The sequence below is a fragment of the Lissotriton vulgaris genome, chromosome 11, assembly GCF_964263255.1.
Source record: "Lissotriton vulgaris chromosome 11, aLisVul1.2, whole genome shotgun sequence".
Lineage (NCBI taxonomy): Eukaryota > Metazoa > Chordata > Amphibia > Caudata > Salamandridae > Lissotriton > Lissotriton vulgaris.
Genome location: NC_141699.1, coordinates 679,323,269 through 679,344,662, shown reverse-complemented (window position 1 = coordinate 679,344,662; position 21,394 = coordinate 679,323,269).

The window sequence follows — 21,394 nt, the reverse complement described above, 5'->3', positions numbered from 1 at the left end:
TTTGCTTACAGAGAGGTCCCACAAAAGGGGGTTGGCTTCAGCCCCTTTGAATTGTTATTTGGGCACCCTGTAAGAGGACCCCTGTGTCTGGTGAAGGAAGGATGGGAGTTACCTCTCAAAAGGCCTAAACAGGACATAGTGGACTATGTACTTGGTCTCCGCTCCAGGATGGCTGAGTACATGGAAAAGGCATCCAAAAACCTTGAGGCTAGCCAAGAATTACAAAAAGCTTGGCATGACCAAAAGGCTGTCTTGGTTGAGTTTCAGCCTGGACAGAAGGTATGGGTGTTGGAGCCAGTGGCCCCAGCAGCACTCCAAGACAAGTGGTCTGGACCCCATACAATTCTGGAAAAGAAGGGAGAGGTTACCTACTTGGTGGACCTAGGAACTCCCAGGAGACCCCACAGGGTGCTCCATGTCAACAGACTAAAGGCATATGTCAGCAGGGCAGACATGGGCTTGCTCATGGCTACAGATGAGGGACAGGAGGAAGAGAGTGACCCTCTCCCAGACCTGCTCACTCAGAACCCTGAGGATGGCTCAGTTGATGGTGTGGCCTTAGGTGGCAGCCTCACTGAACATCAGCAACATGACTGTAGACGAGTTCTGCAGGCATACAGGCATATGTTCTCCTTGACACCCAGTCAGACTAACTGGTGTACCCATGTGGTGGACACTGGTGACAGTCTTCCTGTAAAGAGCGAGATTTACAGGCAACCTGATCATGTCAGGGACTGTATAAAGACTGAGGTGCAAAAGATGCTGGAATTAGGTGTCATTGAGCCTTCGGAGAGCCCCTGGGCTAGCCCAGTGGTTCTGGTCCCCAAACCTCACACCAAAGATGGCAAGAGAGAGATGAGGTTCTGTGTGGATTACAGAGGACTCAATGCTGTCACCAGGACAGACGCACACCCTATTCCAAGGGCAGATGAGCTCATTGACAAGTTGTCTTATGCCAAATATTTGAGCACATTTGATTTGACAGCTGGCTACTGGCAAATCAGGTTAGCTGAGGAGTCTAAAGCCAAAACTGGATTTTCTACCCCTAGTGGGCATTATCAATTTGTGGTGATGCCCTTTGGTTTGAAAAATGCACCTGCCACCTTCCAAAGGTTGGTGAATCAAGTCCTTACTGGGTTGGATGACTTTTGCGCAGCATATCTGGATGATATTGCTGTCTTTAGCTCCACCTGGGAGGATCACCTGGTCCACCTGAAGGAAGTGCTTGAGGCTCTGCAAAAGGCAGGCCTCCCTATCAAGGCAACAAAGTGCCAGATAGGGCAGAGCAAGGTTGTATACCTGGGCCACCTTGTAGGTGGAGGCCAAGTTCAACCACTGGAGAGTAAGATCCAGACCATCAAGGACTGGTCCCCTCCAACTACCCAGACTCAGGTCAGAGCTTTCTTAGGCCTGACTGGGTACTACAGGAAGTTTGTTAAGAACTATGGGTCCATTGTGACTCCTCTTAATGATCTGACATCTAAGAAGATGCCCAAAAAGGTTCAGTGGACAGAAATCTGTCAAAAGGCATTTGATGACCTGAAGAAGGCCATGTGCTCTGCACCTATCCTAAAGAGTCCTGACTACTAAAGAGAGTTCATTGTCCAAATAGATGCTTCTGAGTTGGGAGTGGGAGCAGTGCTTTCACAGCTTAATGTAGATGGCCAGGACCAGCCCATTGCTTTTATTAGCAGAAGGCTGACCCCCAGAGAGAAACGTTGGTCAGCTTTTGAGAGGGAGGCCTTTGCTGTGGTGTGGGCCCTGAAGAAGTTGAGACCATACTTATTTGGCACTCACTTCAAGATTCAGACCGACCATAAGCCCCTCTTATGGCTTAATCAGATGAAGGGTGAAAACCCCAAACTACTCAGGTGGTCCATTTCCCTACAGGGGATGGACTTTACAGTGGAGCACCGCCCAGGGACTGACCATGGCAACGCAGATGGTCTCTCCAGGTACTTCCATTTAGAACATGAAGACACAACTGGTCAAGGTTAGTCTAATGTCCCTGCGTTTGGGGGGGGGGTTGTGTAGGAGAGTAGGGTCTGCTATCCTATGGTCACCCCAAATTTTTGCTTTTTGCTTCACTGGTTTATGACTTAATGTGGCTGTGGGCCTGCTAATCCGACCCACAGCCTGCTGTTCTCTCTCTAAATTACTGCCAATGCACTCTAGGTGCATTACGAATTGGAACTGGTTCACCTTATAGGCCCCTGTAACAGTGTACCATTGGTACCCAGGGCATAGGTGCATCCAAGGCCTACCAGGGGCTGCAGCATGTATTGTGCCACCCCTGGTCTGGCCTCCATATTTGACACAACTGGCTGATCACTCAGCTGGGGTAAGTTGGTGTAATCACCTCTTACTTAGATATAGTATCCCTATATCTAACCTTAAACTGGACACATGTTAACCTATAAGCCATTCCTATGGAAGGCCCCTGCAATCCTGGGGGCAGAGTGCGTGGTTACATGTGAGATGGTGCTCTAGCATAAGCTGAGCCTGTCTGCAGCTGTCGGGAACCACTCCCTAAGCTGTTCTGGGATATTGCCATACCATATACTCTTAAGTGCATTATAATCCTCGCGGTTATATGCTATCTTTGTTTTGGCTTTATCAAAACATGTCGAGTAAGGTGTCATACGAATTGGAATACTATCCCCTCGACAGTTCTGTCGACGGGGATAGCATTCCACCATTCTAGAGGGACACGACATGTGTGTAGCCTTAACCCCGGTTAAAGTTAACCAGAGCCTCAGCATCACAAAATGGATGCTGCCACCACAGACACGAGTCTGGCCTCCTGCTGGCGACCGAAACTCGGCAAATGGTGGCCTGGACAAAGGGTTTCCTGCCTTGGGAGGTGCGAGCACCACCCCAGACAGGGTTTTGTGTATTGGGTAGGACAGGGCTGAATAGAAACAGACATGCCCGGGGCACACAAGGTGTCCCAGTGCATAAGCCAGTCCAAACCGGTCCTGGGACTTTCCAGACCCAGGCCTGGCGAGGAGCTGGACAAAGGAAACGGGGTGTAACCGCCCCCCATTCCTGGTTCCTCCCAGAGGAGGGACCTAGTTAGTGATCCACCCCTCAGATTGGGAATAAGAGTGGGAGCAGTGCCATTGCACAGCAGATCATCCTGAATCAACTTTAAACAAAGAAGAAGACTGGACTTCGGCATTCTGCTGCTCAGAAGACTGAAGAGAATCTCCCTTGTGGCCTAGGAGTGGCCACCCTGTGAAAGCAGGTACCAACCAGCGAATCGACGTCTGCTTTGCCGCCGCCTCCCGCCGAAGCCCGAGCCCAGAGCCTGACAAGACCCAGACTCCCAGACTTCGCAGAGCCCGATCCACAGTCCCTGCAAAGAAGGGACCCGTGGAGGCACCGAGAGACGTGGAACCAGCCATCTTGGAAGACACCCAAAGAGCTGACAGCGCAGCAACCAAGGCACCCTCGATGTTGTGCTTTGGGGACCGAGAACCCCCTCCACCGAGCAGTCCTTGCACCGAAGATCAGCCCCCCAGCATTTCCACGATCTCCGTGGGGCCCTTTTGCATTGTGCCACTCGACGCGCCATCCCGGCCACTAGCCACGTGGCCAGCGGCCATCTTGGCGACGAAACCGACAAACTACACTGCGGGTCCGGTTGCTCCAGACTTTCCCTAGCTCCTGTAAAAAGGAGTTCCTGCTCTGACCTTGCTGGTCCGAGTAACTAGCATTTTCCGATTCCTGCGTGGCTTGCATTAGCCAAGGCCTGTTTGCTCCAATCGAGTTTCCGACACCGCCAACAGCGAGAAGCCTGCGTGGGACAGCTCGTGATTGACTCCTGGACGTCCTCGACCCCCGGTGTCCACGTGGCTGCAGAGAGAAGCTACACCTCAACGCCTGTCTGCACCCGACATCGCCTGGTTCCAATCTGGTTCCACGGTAGTCACTGGCTAGTGACTTTGAACATTTTCCCCTCTGCTTTCAGGTCTTCACATCCTCAGATCCATCCTTGGATCCATCGGAACTCTTCACATCGAGCCGCCTACAGCATCTTCAGCTCCAAGCACCATCGACCAGCGTGACGAAACCCGACACTACTTCGACCCTGTGCACCCGCTTCCTGTGGGTGAGGTAACTCAGCTCCGCCGGTGTTCCTACACTGGTACACATCTCAAGGGCCTGTGTCTTAAGTTTCAGCGTTCTAGGTCACTCGGAAGGTTCCGAACTAACTAACTTTGTACTTTTTATGCACCATAGACTTTACATTGGTGAGTGCGTGCACTTTAAACACTGCACCCGAGTCCCGGGGGCCTTTCCCGACTTAGTCACTGCTAGTCTCGAATAGCTCCAGCGATTCTCAAGGCCCTAGGCCTGTTTCCGTTCTGATTGGTATCTCTTATACCACTTTCTTAGTATATGGTTTAGGTGGCCCCTAGGGCTCATCCATATTGTGCAACTTTTGTGTATTTTAAACTGTCTTGTGATTTAACGCTTGTGCTTCTGTGCTCATAAAGAGTCCAGGGGATTTTATAGTTAATAAATCAATATAGATTTTCAATATATATCTGTGTGGTGTCCTTTCATTTGGTATTCAAGGGGGTTGTGTATGGTAATACAGCTGGCTTCACATGCCTTTCAGAGTTTAGCCTAAGACTGCTTTGTCCACGTTACCACTAGGATAACTGGTCTACAAGGTTGAATTACAACCAATCATCATAAGGGTTGCTTGGCATGGTACAAAGTGATCACTAGAATTAGTGAGCATTATATACCAGGCCAACTTCTCACACTCAGGTGATTGGGTATAGGCCTGTGCATGTTAAGCCAGTGTATAACTTTGTTTTTAAGTGACCCATAGTCTTCCTGCTGATGATATGACAATTCTGCACCCCCGTGAGCACAACTACATATGGCCTAACATCAGGGGGAAGATCTACATAGCCCCTATAATAATTTGTGTTAGGTTTTGCTCTCAGTGTTGTTGGATGAGGGTTATTGTGCTCGCTAGTGGTAGCTGTCGTGATCGTCGTAGCAGGAGCAGGAGAGATCACCTGCTGATTTACGCCTGCCGCTACCTTATTAGCAGGGATATCATTGACACCCTTATGCCGAGGTTTTGGGATGGGTTTGGCTTTCAGGGCCTTTGTGGGGTTTGGTGCAGGTAGTGATGTGGCAACAGGTGGTGGTGGTAATGTGTTATTGGTAGCGGTCGGTGGACAGGGTGCTTTATTTTTGTCGGTTATACTGAGAGTGGCTAGATTTAGGATACTTCTTTCAATCTCTAGCAACTGGGTTTCTATTCATATTAGTCTGGCTTCGACGGGCGTTAAAAGTTTTTTAAGTGTTCCCCACACAATTGTCAGGAATTCCACATCCTTCCCTTTTATAGTACAGAGTGGAACCCCGCCATCCTCGCTATCAATTACAAGATTATTTAGGTCACTCTCATCCTTGGAATTTGCAGCGCTGGGTTCTATTTCTGGATTGGAGGGAGATTTGGGCGGTGTGTGAGGCAGTGCCTTGGTGGGTAGTTGAGCTTTAGCTACCTTGGCCTTTTTTCTTGAGTAGGCAGAGGTTTGTTTACGCTTTCTTTTGAGGTTAAAATTAGGGCCCTTTTGAATGGGGTGCGGAATCCCCCCAGTATTTTCCTTAGTTTTGACAGTAGGGACCGTGTTCAGCGGGGCCCCCTCACCAGTTATATCAAACCCGGCCTCCCCGCTTGCTAAAGATGTTTGGGTGGAGGGTATTACTTGTGAGCACTCCGCCTTGGGTATATGTAACATAGGTTCTAGTGGCTGATGGATTTCAGCCTGTGTAACAATCAAAATAGGAGTAGGTTCAGTTGTACGGTCTGGTGATTTGGCAAAAGCGAAGTGCCCTAGAGAGGATTTTTTAGCCATGGCCAGTTCCTGGGATAACCTTCTCGCTGCTTCTAGTTCACAAGACACCCTACGCTGCATTTTGCCAATTTCCTTATCTATGGCAATATTGGTCCTGGAGATGAAATCATCTAAAGTTCCGTTTTTCAACTTCCCCTCCGCTTCCCTACTCTTGTATTCTCGTGTTGACATAATGCGTGATCTTGGAAAGGTTTTGGGCAATGTAGCTAAGGTCAAGTTTTGGAGCCAAGAGCTGTGGCCCAGTCCAGTCTCAAACAGTCTCTAACGGCCTCAAACGGCCTGCTCTTTGCCCGGTCTTCGCCCCGTGCTGCGTCCCGCGCTGCGGGAGTCTAAAACTAAGATATAGGGGGCGTGGTGGGTGGGGGGCGGGTCAGCAGGGAGAGCGGACCGGAGGCTGGCTATCGGTCACGCAGGGACTCCTGGTTGTTGGAGTCCCCGCTACGCTCGCAGCCCCGCTGGAAGCCTCTGACCCGGAACCGCCTTTCCTCTTCTCTCTGTTGGTTGTGCTTCCCCACTCTCAGCAAGGCGATGCGGCACCCGCGGAGCGGGTGCGGCGAGGTGTGGGCTTGGTGGGTGTGAGAAACGCCGCTAAACTTCTCTCCTTGCCGATAATGCCTCCGTGAAGAACAAACTGCTATCCCACAGAGGGAAGGTGAGGGACGTTTTTAAAATCCTCTGGTGGGCGGGGGCGGGCCAGCAGGGAGAGCGGACCGGAAGCTGGCTATCGGTCACGCAGGGGCTCCTGGTTGTTGGGAGTCCCCGCTACGCTCGCAGCCCCGCTGGAAGCCTCTGACCCGGAACCGCCTTTCCTCTTCTCTCCGTTGGTTGTGCTGCCCCACTCTCAGCAAGGCGATGCGGCACCCGCGGAGCGGGTGCAGCGAGGTGTGGGCTTGGTGGGTGTGAGAAACGCCGCTAAACTTCTCTCCTTGCCGATAATGCCTCCGTGAAGAACAAACTGCTAAATTGCATATGGTTTAATTTCAAATTAAATTGTAAGCTGGGAAGGAGCTTAGATGCACAGTTCCATCCACGGTAGGGTTTTTGTGTTACTTTACCATTCAAATCGGATATAAATAATATTTTCTTAACATGAAGGGTTAGTGGAGTGCACATTTTCGGTGAATGCATGGCGTGAAGACCAACATGTTAAGAAACTGTTTGCACTGCAGAGCATGGCACCAAGCGCTCACCTTTGCTGAATTTCATTAACTCTGACTCATGGCCAAGTGCACAGTGCTTGTCTCATGATTCGAATCAGTGAAGAAAGCTTCACCACAATAAGTACACCAGAGCCTGAAAGAGGTAGCAGGACATGTACTGGGCTCTGCTTCCATTCACTTTGTGTCTCGCTTGTCTGTAGGCAGAAGGCAGAACCGACAGCTTTTCAAAGGGCCTCTGTAATCTCTGCTGCCGGCTCATGCCAATAGATTAAATCTCCTTTTTGAACTGAGTTTCTTGGCCGCCTCCGTCATGAAGGATTTTTCTCTATATGCAGATTTTTGGTGGGATAGCACTCAAGATGTGCCTCCTGGATAATATATAAAAAAGGATTTCCCGAAGGAATAAATATCTGGACAGTGTTAAACCGAACACATGTTGTAATTCACACTCTTTCCTTTTTTTACTTATACCTATTTCCATATGTGTCAACATCTTTGACAAATGCTAAACAAGCTGATGTATTTTTATTTCACTGTTGTGAATATGTTGTGTACAGACGTCATACCTATCAATGATTATGCACACCCCAGGGAGAATTCTGATAATTATTAAATCATCCAATTTTCAAAACGAAAAATCTTCAGTCCGCTTCCTTTTTTATTAGGATGTGATAAATTACTTTTGAGTCTGAAAAGAATTCCCATGTAACAGACCGCAATTCAATCCACATTAATTTATTTCACCCAGAGTATTTATGGGATCCTTGTTTTTGTGGGAATACTGCATAATTTTGTTATTCTGAAATACCAGGTATGGATGATCTGTTTTGGCCCTTTAGGTATTAATCTGTCATTCTTCTGGATGTACATGGATCTTGTGTCTCCATCATTTTGAATGTGAGAGTTTTGTTTGCAGTGTTACGATCCTCACATAATTCCATGTAATCTCAGGTAATTTTGTTGTAAATGAATGTAATTACACTACGTCAATTTACACACGATAACCCCACCCCTGGTGCTGGCCCTTTGTCATGGTCATAATCATAATGCTTTCAGTTTTAGAAAACAGGTACAGCATGATGGCACTTTAATTCGATCCATTCGACTGTGTTTACTTAAATATGCAGATTTGCACTGTTTACATTCCTTCTGACGAATCATTTTTGATGCTAAAACGTTATACCCATTATTGTTAATAACGTTCTCATTCCCTTGTAAATTGTTGTTCCATATATTAATTTAACCTACAGGGCATGTTCATTCTTCTTGCAAATTGTTAAATAGCATCACCCAATTTTCATAGAGTTTTCAGGAATATATGTCTGTTATTTTACAGACACTAGTTTTGGCAATCTTTCTATTTAGAAGGGATCTTGTGTTTTGCACTCGTCTAAGTCCTTATCTTATTTTGACTTGTTTTGAGACAACAAGGGTACCCTACACTTTTATATCAAAATATGATCAGCTGGAAATATGGAAGAGCTTGAAAACACGGATGACCTATTAGAGGTTAGGGTATTTGCGATCAGTATTCATACATCCATATTCATCAATGCCACATGTAGAGGTATGTATGTGATGTGGGAACACGTGCTATTCTAAATACTATGCTGGAGGTGCTCTGAAAGGTAGATGCTCAAAAGTGTCTCCAAACACTTATTTCTGAAAGTCCTGTTAGCAGCTAAAAGTCGCGTTTCAAAAGAATCTCACATGCTTTTTTTTTAAATCACCGTCGTCTGGTCACCTCCCCTGTTGTTTACGAAACAAGTCATTATTTTAATTGACCAAAGTGGAACTGTACAAATAAATACTATACATAATATACAATATACATGGATTACCATGATTAATACAATACAAGTTTGAAAATTCATATATTAAAATAAGGAAAAAAGAGCTTATGCCGTTGATATGTACAGATACATTATTACAACAATTGATTGCAATGGTCATCCCTTCTGTCCGTGGGTTGGCACCTCTATAAAGCTAAAATTACAGTCAGAATCCTGAATTTTATTCCCTGCTTAGCCAATTCGATATTGGGAGCCAAATCCTTTCTCCCACTTCCTGGCTTGTCACCCCTTACATCCGTTTAAGGTTTGCTCTAGATTGTGAATGATGATTGCTTGGAACATAGGGGAGTCAGAAACTTTCCATCTAGATGCAATAAGCAGTCTAGCAACTGCAATCGAAATAAATATGAAGCAGGTCTGCCTAGAATCCAGCCCACAGCTGTTATGTCATTATAACATTAAAGAGGGGGTCAGAACAACCCTTCTTAACTCTCCCAAAACTTATCCAGGTCACTTTATAATAGTTTGTTACAACCATAAAACATACGACCCACCTCGAATGGGCCAGTCCCACCTCTGGGTCACTTATCAGTCTCCCTTTTTTCCCCTTAAAAAATTAGGCAGGAGTAAAAAAGAGATTAAAAACCATTTTAAAGTGTTATGCCTTCAGATTAGATGAGAGGTTTTTTTACCAGTTCTAGTGACCTATCTAGGTCAATATTTGCATTCTCTTGTTTGCTAGCCTACTTTACTTAAGTTTTCTCCATATCAGCAGTAGATCCAGAAATATACCATATAGATGTTTTATATTACAGTCCATATCACCAAGTGCAGGGGGATCTTGGCCAGAGTTTTCACAAGTCTGCTTTTATTAAAGACATCCTTTATGTGAAGACATTTTAAATAAGTCCTGTCGGGTATGTCATAGTCCCTCTGTAGAACAGAAAAGAGCACAGTTGGTCTATTAAGTAGATTTCCATGATATTTATAAGGCCAAGCTGCTCCCATTGTTTCCCCATCATATCACAGAAAATTGGGGGGGGGGGGGGGGGGGGAGTGCTGAGCACCAAATTGGTGCATTCCTAGTATAGTTTTTAATCTTCATAAACTTTCGGATTGTCCCCCAGATTTCCCAGGTATTTCAAGAAAGTTTGATTCTAAAACAAACTTTCTTGAAATACCTGGGTTCTAGTTGGCGGAGTAGCCGTGCCCCTGCCACTTCTCCAATTGCAAGTTCATAAATAGTTGGGTGCTCCCCAATCCCTTCGGAGCACTCGCTGGAGCCTATTTCAAAAAGGAATGTATTCATTTGTTGTAGTAACGAGGCCCAGCAGTGGAACATAAGCCTAGCAGCAGACCATCCACCTAGCATTTGAAGGAGAGTAAGACATTTCAAGGATTTTCTGATCTTGCCATACTGCCAGATGAAATTACTAAAGATAGAATCCAATGTCTTCAATACAGATCCTTCAATTTCTACGGGCAGGGACCTAAACAAATATAATACCTTAGGTAGCATCACCATCTTAAGGACATTGATCAGCTGGTTGAAATTAATCTGAGTGATTGTCTCTACCTTTGAATTTATCTTTACCCCCAAATAAAGGGCAGTGGGCACTTGCTGAATGTGATGAAAAAAATGTTATCTTTACATAGTGTCTGTGTCTCTGTTTTGTTCCATAAATATCCTGAATTACGGCGGCCATATATTTCAGCCATACTCTAATTCTTTTAGAGCCGCCTCGGGGTTAGATGTTATTATGGCAATATCATCAGCATATGCTAATACTTTTGTTTCATAGTCGTTGGTAATCGTCAGAGTAATTACCATGTTGTGTAATATCTGCTCAATAAATGAAATGAATTCGTACTTGTATAGCACACTTATACCCTGAGATTCCTTGCCGCTGTACTCATACCGCTGTGGAACCCTTCCTGGCTTTTCCCGGTGAAATGCCCACTCCTGGGCACCCCCAAGGTGAAGCCAGACATCCCAGCGCTGTTGGGGCCGTTGTGGAGATTAAGCAAGCTATTGCCCAGAGTTGCAGAGTGGGACCCATGATTAGAATAGGTACCGAGGTGAGAATTATCAGGTCCAAAGAAATTGAGCCCAAGACCCGCCGAGGCGGGAATTGAACCCTGGTCCCAGGCCAGAACTTCTGCATCAGGGTCTGCCGCTCTAACCATTGAGCCACACTTCTCCACAAGGGATCAATATAAAGGGCACATAAAATGGGGGAACACAGGCACCCCTGCCTTCTTCCTCTGGCCACTGGTTCTGCTTACATTGCTTTGACAGCAGTAATCTTCCCATAAATACTCCCATGCCACCCTATCAAATGCTTTTTCAGCAACGAGGAGGACCATAGCCATCTGGCCACCGGTTTCTCTGGTAATGTCAAACAGTGCCAGAGCTCATCCTATATAAACCGTGCTGCATGGTGTGATCAGATGGGCTATGACCCTCCCTAGGTGGATCGCCAAGACTTTAGGTACATTTTAGAGTCTGTATTCATTAGAGATATAGGTCAGTAAGAGATAGGGTTGTCCAGGGACTTATCTTTTTTAGGAAAGATAACAATATGCATGCCTTTCCGAGACTCGGGCGGACAGCAGGTGTATTGTACCACTAAGAATAGATCTAATAGCAGAGGGGCTAATACTGTTTGAAATATTTTTGTAGAACTTGTAGGAAGGTGGATATCTGACTATGGTTACCCCCAAACTTTTTGCCTGGTGTTTAGCTGGTTTTTGACATAGTTGGCCTGGGATCCTGCTATTCAGGGCCCCAGACTGATTGCTCTCTCCTTAAAATGGACTCCATGTACCCTAGGTGCATAACATAATTGGAACTGGTTCACCTTATAGGCCCCTGTAACAGTGTACCCTAGGTACCCAGGGCATAGGTGCATCCAAGGCCTACCAGGGGCTGCAGCACGTCTTGTGCCACCCCTGGCCTGGCCTCCAGATTTGACACAACTGGCTGATCACTCAGCTGGGGTAAGTTGGTGTAATCACCTCTTACTTAGATATAGTATCCCTATATCTAACCTTAAACTGGACACATGTTAACCTGTAAGCCATTCCTATGGAAGGCCCCTGCAATCCTGGGGGCAGAGTGCATGGTTACATGTGAGATGGTGCTCTAGCAGGAGCTGAGCCTGTCTGCAGCTGTCGGGAACCACTCCCTAAGCTGTTCCGGGATATTGCCATACCATATACTCTTAAGTGCATTATAATCCTCGCGGTTAAATGCTATCTTTGGTTTGGCTTTATCAAAACATGTCGAGTAAGGTGTCATACGAATTGGAATACTATCCCCTCGCCAGTTCTGGTGACGGGGATAGCATTCCACCCTTCTAGAGGGACACGACATGTGTGTAGCCTTAACCCCGGTTAAAGTTAAACAGAGCCTCAGCATCACAAAATGGATGCTGCCACCACAGACACATGTCTGACCTCCTGCTGCTGGGAGTCCTTCCAGCGAGGAGGGCCTGGACAAAGGGTTTCCTGCCTGAGGAGGTGCGAGCACCACCCCAGACAGGGTTTTGTGTATTGGGTAGGACAGGGCTGAATAGATTGAGACATGCCTGGGGCACACAAGGTGTCCCTGTGCATAAGCCAGCCCAAACCGGTTCTGGGGCTTTCCAGCCCCAGTCCTGGCGAGGAGCAGGACAAAGGAGAGGGGGTGTAACCACCCCCCTTCCTGGTCCCACCCATAGGGGAGGGACCTAGCAGGAGATCCACCCCTCAGATTGGAATAAGAGTGGGAGCAGTGCCATTGCACAGCAGATCATCCTGAATCAACTTAAAACTAAGAAGACGACTGGACTTCGACATTCTGCTGCACAGAAGACTGAAGAAGAATCTCCCTTGTGGCCTAGGAGTGGCCACCCTGTGAACACAGGTACCAACCAGCGACTCGACGTCTGCTTTGCCGCCGCCTCCCACCGGAGCCCGAGCCCAGAGCCCGACAAGAACCAGACTCCCAGACCTCTCAGAGCCCGATCCACAGTCCCTGCAAAGAAGGGACCCGTGGAGGCACCGAGTGACGTGGGACCGGACCTCTTGGAAGACACTCGACAAGCTGACTGCGCAGCTTCTGAGGCATCCTCGACGTTGTGCTTTGGGGACTGAGAACCCCCACCACCGAGCAGCCCTTGCACCGAAGATCAGCCCTCCAGCATCTCCACGATCTGCGTGGGGCCCTTTTGCATTGTGCCACTCGACGCGCCATCCCGGCCACTAGCCACGTGGTCAGCGGCCATCTTGGCAACGAACCCGAAGATTTACACAGCAGGTCTAGTTGCTCCAGACCTACCCAAGCTCCTGTGAAAAGGAGCACCCGCTCTGACCTTGCTGGTCCGAGTGAACAGCATCTTTCAACTTCTGCCTGGCTTGCCTTTGCCAAGGCCTGTTTGCTCCGATCAAGGTGCCGACACCGCCAACAGCTAGAAGCCTGCGTGGGACAGCTCATGACCGACTCCTGGATGTCCTCGACCCCGGGTATCCACGTGGCTGCAGAAAGAAGCTACCCGACAACGCCTGTTTGCACCCGACATCGCCTGGTTCCAATCTGGTTCCACGGTAGTCACTGGCTAGTGACTTTGAACACTGTCCCCTCTGCTTTCAGGTCTTCACATCTTCAGATCCACCCTTGGATCCACCGGAACTCTTCTCATCGAGCCGCCTGCAGCATCTTCAGCTCCAAGCACCATCGACCAGCGTGACGAAACCCGACACTACTTCGACCCTGTGCACCCGCTTCCTGTGGGTGAGGTAACTCAGCTCCGCCAGTGCTCCTGCATTGGTACACATCCCAAGGGCCTGTGTTTTAAGTTTCAGCTCCGTAGGTCACTCGGAAGGTTCCTAACTTTCTAACTTTGTACTTTTTACGCACCATAGACTTTGTATTGGAAAGTGCGTGCACTTTGAACACTGCACCCGAGTCCCGTGGGCCTCTCCCGACTTAGTCACTGCTAGTCTCGAATAGCTCCAGCGATTCCCAAGGCCCTAGGCCTCTTCACTTTCCTATTGGTATCTCTTATACCACTTTCTTAGTATATGGTTTAGGTGGCCCCTAGGGCTCATCCATATTGTGCAACTTTTGTGTATTTTAAACTGTCTTGTGATTTAACGCTTGTGCTTCTGTGCTCATAAAGAGTCCAGGGGATTTTATAGTTAATAAATCAATATATATTTTCAATATATATCTGTGTGGTGTCCCTTTCATTTGGTATTCAAGGGGGTTGTGTATGGTGTAACAGCTGGCTTCACATGCCTTTCAGAGTTTAGCCTAAGACTGCTTTGTCCACGTTACCACTAGGATAACTGGTCTACAAGGTTGAATTACAACCATCATCATAAGGGTTGCTTGGCATGGTACAAAGTGATCACTAAGAATTAGTGAGCATTATATACCAGGCCAACTTCTCACAGAACTTCAATAGGATCTTGTCAGGGCAGACTACTTTCCCTGAAGCAAGCTGCAGTATAGCATTTTGAACCTATTCTAATGAAAAGTCAGCTTCTAACTCCTCTCTAGCAGTCAAATCTGACTTCCTTAATTCCTTTCTTCTTCATACCGATACCCCCCTGGGGAGCATCTGATAGCCCCTGGCCACCCTCATTATATATATCTGCTGTGATTTTCAGAGTACAGTGAGTATTTAACTTTGCCTTGGTCAACATGATTTCTAACAAGGGAGTCATTAGGATCGCGGACGGACTTGAGTCCGTCCGCGATCCCTGAGGAGGAGGGAACGTCCGCAGGGGCTGCAGCGTTCCCTCCGTGCAGATTAGGATGTTACCGCCAGGGTGGCGGTCACATCCCCTATCTTTAACATTGCAGCGGGTGCAGCTTCAAGCTGCACCCGCCGCAATGTTAAAAATGCATGCATCGCATTTGCGTGCACAAAGCGGCAGGCACCGCACGGTGCCTGCCGCTTTGTGCACGCAAATGCAGGGGGGTACCATAGGTATCCCCCCATGTGCACCCCCCACCCCCCTTCACCCAGGGGGCCCGCAACAGGCCCCCGAAGTGAATGTCCGTATGCTTTTCCACGGTGGAAAAGCCGCCGCGGAAAAGCATGACTTTTACACCATCCTAATATGGCTGGCGGTGTCTGATAGACACCGCCAGCCATGTTATTGCTTTTCCACCGCGGTCGGAAGCCGACCGCGGCGGAAAAGCTGCGGATGGAATCCCAGTCCCACCGCCATCCTAATCTGGCGGTGAGTCTTTTGAGGCTCCGCAGAGGATTCTCCGCATCCTCCGGGACGGCGGTGGCTTCCGCCGGCCCGGAGGATGCGGAGAATCCTCCATCCTAATCGACCCCTTAGTTTGGGTTATGTCCGCCCTTGCACAGTCCTTAGAAAATGTTCCTTCTCAAGCTCAGTCAGTTTTGCTAATAATCTTCTGTTCTCCAAAATCCTGTTGTTTCCTAATTTGAGAGACAAAAGTAAACATTTCCCCCCCTTAACGCCTTAAAGGCATCCCATACCATGATACATGATGCACTATATCAAAATAGTCATTTATCCACTTATTTGTTTGCCTTTTTTTGTTTTTTTTTGTTTTCCGTGCCCTGTACCCATACCCCTGCCCATTCCCCCCCAGCTCCCTTCCCTCAGAACCCCTCCCCCTTACAGGCAAATAGGTCAATCCTGACCTATGTGTGACAGATAAAGCCCCAGGAAGTCTTGCCCTCCCTGCCCCCCCTCCCTATGTGTCCCCCTCCCTATGTGTCCTGCCGTAGTGTCCTCGTGCTGTGGTGGTGCTCTATCTAACAAACATAATAACTCATCGCTTAAGTTAATTACTTCATTATACTGATTAACTCAAAGCGACAGCGGCGCCTCTTTGCTCCCTTTTCTCTTTTAGCTCTACTAGGTATACTTGGGCCTTTATTTCTGAGAAGAACATCCTGGCTTGGCCATTTTCCAACACTTTAAGGCGAGATGGAAACAACAAAAAAAAGCTGAACACCCCAGTTTCCGAAAGGGAGATATCAATTGTCTCATTCGTCACCTTCTCTCCACTGTGGCGTGGTAGAAATCCGGGCGGGCAAAGAATGTCATGCCATTGTAAGCTCGTCTGGCCTCAGGTTTGGCTTTGTCCATGACCTCCTGTCTGAGTAGGTAGTTCCCCACGTAGAACAATATATCCCTTGGCTTATCAACCTGGGATGCTGCATATCCTTTCCTCTGGGTTAAAGGGAACCTGTGGGCTCGTTGTACTTTGTTCTCCCAGTTCCAAGCTGTTATATCGGGAAAAGCCCCCCTGAATAAAGCAATGACATGTGCCCGAACATCCTGCCCTTCCTTCCCCTCTGCCACACCTAGCAGTCTGATGTTATTTTGACTCTGGCGGTTCTCGAAATCCTCGAGCTTCCACTGCACATCCGCCGAGATTTTCTCCTGATCCTCCTTAAATTCCTGCCACTTAGAAACTTCGTCCTCCAGCATCCCCATTCTCTCCTCCACCTAAGTAACTCTTCCTGCCATATCTACATAAAGTTTGTTCATTTTCCTTAATGACCCCTGTATTTTTTTATTTACTTGCTTGGCCCTTCGACTTTCTGATCTAGTCTCTCCTTGCATTTGTTTCAGGGTGGTAGATAACAAGTCCATGGTGGGGGTCTGTGGCGGACTGGTTGAGTGAGGCTGGCGTGTATTATTACCTCCACCCTCCTGATATAACTGGGAGGTAGCGGAGTAATCCCAATCTAACTGCTTAGCCACCTCTGAATGCAATGGATTCTCTGCCACCTTTGATTTTGAACAAGGTCTGCCTTTTTTGTACTTAGACCTCTGAGCAGCAGAGGCCCTCTGCACTGAGGCAGTTTCTACCGCCGAGGGCTCAGAATCCGAGTCCGAGTCTCCTGTGTAGCTCTCCCAACTTAATGGTGATGAGGGTGAATCGTCATCGCTTACGGAGAAAAAGCAGTCATCGCTGCGTGAACCCGGTACTGAGTTAGCGGGGACGATTCTCTGTTTCGGGACCGTCTGCTTAATGGGAGGATTAATTTCCTTTGGTGGAGCAGAGATTTTTTTGGGTGGAGCTCTTCGTTGCCCCCCTGTGAAGAGTTCCTCACCTATATCACGCACTCCCTTCAATCAATCAATCAATCAATCATCGCATTTATATAGCGCGCTACTCACCCAGAGGGTCTCAAGGCGCTGGGGGGGTCCGCTACTGCTCGAACAGCCAGGTCTTGAGTTGCTTCCTGAAGGTGAGGTGGTCCTGGGTCAGGCGGAGGTGGGTGGGGAGGGAGTTCCATGTCTTGGCGGCGAGGTAGGAGAAGGACCGTCCCCCTGTGGTGGCTCTTCGGATGCGGGGGACGGCGGCGAGGGCGTGGCTGGTCGATCGAAGCTGGCATTTGGGAGCGTAGAAGTTGAGGCGGCTGTTGAGGTATCCTGGGCCTTGGTTGTGTAGGGCTTTGTGTGCGTGGGTGAGGAGACGGAAGGTGATTCTCTTGCTGACCGGGAGCCAGTGCAGGTCTCTCAGGTGTCCGGAGATGTGGCTGCGACGGGGGATGTCCAGGATGAGTCGCGCTGAGGCGTTCTGGATCCGCTGGAGTCTCTTTTGGAGTTTGGCGGTGGTTTCGGCGTAGAGGGAGTTGCCGTAGTCCAGACGGCTGGTGATGAGGGCCTGGGTGACCGTCTTCCTGGTCTCGGTGGGGATCCACCGGAAGATCTTACGTAGCATGCGCAGTATGTTGAAGCACGACGAGGAGACGGCGTTGACTTGTCTGGTCATGGAGAGGGAGGAGTCCAGGATGAAGCCCAGGTTGCGTGCGTGGTCTGTTGGTTTGGGTGCGCTGCCTAGGGCGGGGGGCCACCAGGAGTCGTCCCACGCGGGGGTGAGGATCCCAGGATGAGGACTTCCGTCTTGTCTGAGTTCAGTTTCAGGCGGCTGTTCTTCATCCATTCGGCTACCTCTTTCATCCCTTCGTGAAGGTTGGCTCTGGCGGTGGCGGGGTCGTTGGTGAGGGAGAGGATCAGCTGGGTGTAGTCGGCGTTGGAGATGATGTTGAGGTTGTGCTGACGTGCGATGTCATGGAGGGGGCTCATGTAGACGTTGAAGAGGGTTGGACTGAGCGAGGAGCCTTGAGGGATGCCGCAGATGACTTCGGTGGCTTCAGATCTGAACGGAGGGAGACGGACTCTCTGTGTCCTTCCGGCGAGGAAGGAGATGATCCACTCCAGTGCCTTCTCCTGGACTCCGACGTTACTGAGGCGTTGTACTAGGGTCCGGTGGCAGACAGTGTCGAAGGCCACGGAGAGGTCGAGGAGGATGGGGGCCGCTGTTTCTCCGTTGTCGAGTAGCGCTCCGATGTCATCGGTGGCTGCGATCAGGGCGGTCTCCGTGCTGTGGTTGGCTCGGAAGCCAGACTGCGAGGGGTCGAGGGATCCTTTCGTTTCGAGGAAGGCGGCCAGTTGCTTGTTGACGGTCTTCTCGATGACTTTTGCTGGAAACGGGAGCAGCGAGATGGGGCGGTAGTTCTTGAGGTCGGTCGGGTCGGCCGATGGCTTCTTGAGTAGGGCGCTGAGTTCGGCGTCCTTCCAGCTCTCCGGGAAGGTGGCGGTGTCGAAGGAGGTGTTGATGATGTCCCGCAGGTGGGGTGCGATGACAGCGTCGGCCTTGTTGACGACGTGGTGAGGGCAGGGGTCGGTCGGAGATCCGGAGTGGATGGAGTTCATCGTGCGGACGGTGTCTTCGGTGCTGATCGGAGTCCAGGCACGGAGGGTGGTGGTGGGGGGCGGTGGTTCGGTCGTGGCGTTCGTCGGTAGAGAGCTGAAGCTGTTGTGTATGTCCGCGATCTTGTTGTGGAAGTAGGAGGCGAGGGAGTTGCAAAGGTCTTGCGAAGGGGTGATGTCCCTTAACACCAAGATTAGCCTCAACCTCATTAAAAGCCTCGTTAATATGTCCGTTTGTCCCCGCGTCAGCAGTACTAGACAAATCAACCATGGAGGTATGGATTTCCTGGACTGTAGACCCCCCAGCGCTTGTGCCGGTATGCGCATCCAAACCCTCATCAACTCCTACAAGTAAACGCGGTTGAAATTATGACCCCGTGTTCACATCACTAAGTACCTGTGACGCCTGTGACGCCTCTTGCTCTGTCACTTGGTCAGTGTGGGCTGGAAGCTGATCCGTGGGCTGAGTCGCGAGCTGCAAAATCTCCTCAGAAGGAGCCATCCAATTCTCAGCATCCACGCAGCTCCCTGGATCACCTTCAGTCGTCTGCGTGAGCAGCTCTGTTCTCTGATCATCTGCGCTGTCATCGCTCGGCTCACCTTGCCTTCCAGGATTCCTGCGTGTCGAGTGAGCATTCTCAGGAAGAAGTGCCTCCGATTTGGCGAACCTGCTACAGGAAAGGATTCATACAGGGTAGGTTGCCGCAAGCTGTTCTCCTTTGTTATAGCGCCTTCATTCTGGCGCGTTTTAGTAATTCTTTTTACGGTGGTTCCCTTTTCTTTTATTTTATCGCCGCTGAGCCCTTCTCGTGTCTCATCAGGATTCTTGGCAGTCTGCCTCCGTGCTTGCGTCGCTGCTCTGAGATTAGGAGCAGACACCGGAGCTGGTGCGCCGGGGTCACCAAGAACCGATGTATCCTTCTGCTCTTTCTGAGCCTTTGCTCCTCTCGGCGCCATACTTTACATCAGGATACACGAGTTCAGAGAGGAATCAGACTCCTGTGTTCCACTCTATAGAGAGATAAGTCACTGATATGGCAGTTTAGTTTCACTTTTAGATAGCCAGTTCATCACGCACCGCAGCAGTCTAAAAAGGCGCCGCATACTCCAACATACTCCAGCATACCACAGCAATTCATATATTTCCTAGGGAAACAGTGTGACTACTCCCTACGTCCGGTCAGCAGCCATCTTGTCCCTGATGGAACTATTTATCCACTTCTTAATGTGGTCAATAAAGTTCAGTTCTACCAATAGTTTCCTATCGAATGACCATTGATATCATTGCTTTAGATTCTGCTAGATCGTGAACAAGGGGATTGTGGTCCAACAGCAATTTTGGTAATTTATTTATTCCTGCCTTAACCATATTCTGCCTTGATATTTAAAAGAAGTCCAAACTGACATATTTTTTAAGCGGATAATATGTATAGCCTGGGTCCGAGGGAAATTTAGAATCCCAGACATCAGTCAAGCCATGGCTGGAATTTAGTTAAGATAGAGCCGTATAGACTCTAGGTTTCCTTCCTTGATATCCACTAAATGAGGACCTCCCTACAGCCTGATGGATATTTAGGTCCCCACACATAATCAGGGGAGTGGGCCAAGATGCTAGTTACAGCTCCAGGTCTTCTAGCACTTTAGGACCATCTTGATTTGAGCCATATACAGTGCCTACTGTTACCCCAACCTCTAGCTCCACCAAGGCCCATCTACCACATGCATCAACAAGTCTCTGTTTCGCCTGTCCTAGTTTATTTCTAGCTAAAATAGTGACTCCTCTAATATTAGAGCTCTGGGAGGAGCAAGCCAGTAGTGTATAGCCCTTAACTGATATTAACCCCCTTTTACCCCATGAGATATGCATCTCTTGTGGGCAGATTATGTTGGTTGCTATGGATCTTAAGATTTCAGCGAACCATAGACTCTTATTTCTATCAATTATTCCCCTACATTGACTGGTCAAATAGTAATCCTACCCATTTGGGCCTAGTAAGCTGGCCTTTTCAGTTTTTCTCCCATCTTTATCATTCCTCTATAGAAACCTTGCATACCATCTCTTAACCATATTCCATTCCATTCCATTTAATTCTTTTTTTTTTGGGTCCTTTTCTGAAATTGTTCCCCCCTTTTATCTACCCAAGTGCCCCCATCCCTCCTCCATCAACCCCTGCCCATTCCCACCCGTGATCCCCATCCCCCCTCCCCTGACCCTTTCCCCAGCTCCCTCCCTCCCCTGATCCCTGGGAAGTATCCAGACTGCACATCGGTCTGTGTGAAGATGGAAAGTAGTCCCAGTAGACCGTGAATATAATGTGAGCACACTACCAGCAGGTTTTAGATCAAGTTATAGTATAAATACGAAAGAAAAAGATTCTTCATTCTGGCTCCTGTAGACCCTCAGGCCCCCCTGTATTAATTCATCTCTTCTAAAGTTGAGCCCAAACCTAAACCAACATTAGAAGAAGAGAATAGAAAACAGGTAGAGAAAAAGAGAAAGAGAATACCCAAGAAAAAGTTTATCTAAATATATGCATCATCTGATAACTTAACTTAACATACTATGACTTTTATGATTTTAGTCCTGTCAGAAATTCATTGGCTTTTATTTTGGAGGTAAAGAATTTTGTCTCACCCCACCAGACCACCTTCAGAGATACATGCTTATTTAGAAAAGCTTGGGCCCCTTTATCCTGAAAGGTTTGATTAATGGACGTAATCGCCACCGCCTTTTGCCTGTGACATGACAGAAGTCTGGTCTAACAAAAAATGAGACATCTGCAACATTTTGCTTGGCCTCAGGTCTAGCTTTTTCAAATATTAGCTGTCTTAAGAGGAAGTTCCCAAAGAA